Genomic DNA, 1,672 nt, shown 5'->3' on the forward strand with positions numbered 1-1,672 from the left:
AATGTGCATTCTTAAAACACATCTCTGTATATACTACAGATGAAATAATACACCTTGCCTTTGCTTCAAAATAAACCAGAGTTTGTGGGTGAGGATATAAAGATTTCCAGTTGTTGAATCTAGGTGATGCATACTATTATACTAATCTCTCATCTTTTTTTCTTTTTTTTTTTTGAGACGGAGTCTTTGATCACCCAGGCTGGAGTATAATAGTGCAATGTCGACTCACTGCAACCTCTGCCTCCCAGGTTTAAGTGATTCACCTGCCTCAGCCTCCCAAGTAGCTGGGATTACAGGTGCACACCACCATGCCCAGCTAATTTTTGTATTTTTTAGTAGAGATGGGGTCTCGCTATGTTGGCCAGGCTGGTCTCGAACTCCTGACCTCAGGTGATCCACCCAGCTCGGCCTCCCAAAGTGCTGGGATTACACGTGTGAGCTAACATGCATGGACTCATCTTTTATATGTTTGAAGTCTTGCATAATAAATGTTTAAAATAATCGCTGGCTATAATGTGGGCATCCAATTGAAAAGCAGGAAGTGGGAAGTAATAAAACCAGTTAGAGGATTGTTTGATAAGTGAAAGCTCATGAGGGCTGGGGAAGTGGCGGTATGCTAGAGAGAACAATCTTTTTTAGTAAATTTTTAATTTTTGTGGGTACATAGTAGGTGTATATATTTATGGGGTACATGAGATATTTTGATACAGGCATGCAATGTGTAAGAATTACATCATAGGGCTGGGCGCGGTGGTTCACGCCTGTAATCCCAGCACTTTGGGAGGCCGAGGTGGGCGGATCACCTGAGGTCAGGAGTTCGAGACCAGCCTGACCCATATAGTAAAACTCCATCTCTACTAAAAACACAAAAATTAGCCGTGTGTGGTGGGGTGCACCTGTAATCCCAGCTACTTGGGAGTCTAAGGCAGGAGGATCACTTGAATCTGGGAGGCGGAGGTTGCAGTGAGCCGAGATTGTGCCACTGCACTCCAGCCTGGGCGACAGAGCAAGACTGTCTCAAAAAAAAAAAGAACTACATCATGAAAAATGGAGTATCAATCCTCATTTTATCCTTTGTTTTTATCCTTTGGTACAAACAATCCAATTACACTGTTATTTTAGAATGTACAATTATTACTGACTATAGTCACTTTGTTGTGCTATTAAATACTAGGTCTTATTCATTACAGAGAAAAATTGGAAAAATATTGCTTTGAACTTAGTCTTTGTGGTCGGGGGTGGGGTAGAGAAAAATCTCAAGTTTAAAGTCAGTCTAAAATACCTAGCTTATGTGACAGTTAATGGAGAAACTTTAACATTACAGGGAACATAAAAAGAGAATTTGGGAACAGTGGAGGACAGGGTATGGAAAAGTGTCAAGTTTGGCATGCCAGTGAGGCACCTAGGCCAGTGGTCCTTTAATAAGAAATGTACATTGAGGTGAGACTGGTAGCTCACGTCTATTATAATCCCAGCACTTTGGGAAGTTGAGGCAGGCAAACTGCTTGAGCCCAGGAGTTCCAAGACCAGCCTGGGCAATATGGAGAAACACTCTCTGTACTAAAAATACAAAAATCACATGGGCGTGGTGGTGTGCCTCTGTAGTACTAGCTACTCGGGAAGCTGAGGTGGAAGAATCACTTGAACCTGGGAGATCGAGGCTGCAGTGAGC

Source organism: Mandrillus leucophaeus, unplaced genomic scaffold (genome assembly GCF_000951045.1).
Source record: "Mandrillus leucophaeus isolate KB7577 unplaced genomic scaffold, Mleu.le_1.0 Scaffold59, whole genome shotgun sequence".
Taxonomy (NCBI): Eukaryota; Metazoa; Chordata; class Mammalia; order Primates; family Cercopithecidae; genus Mandrillus; species Mandrillus leucophaeus.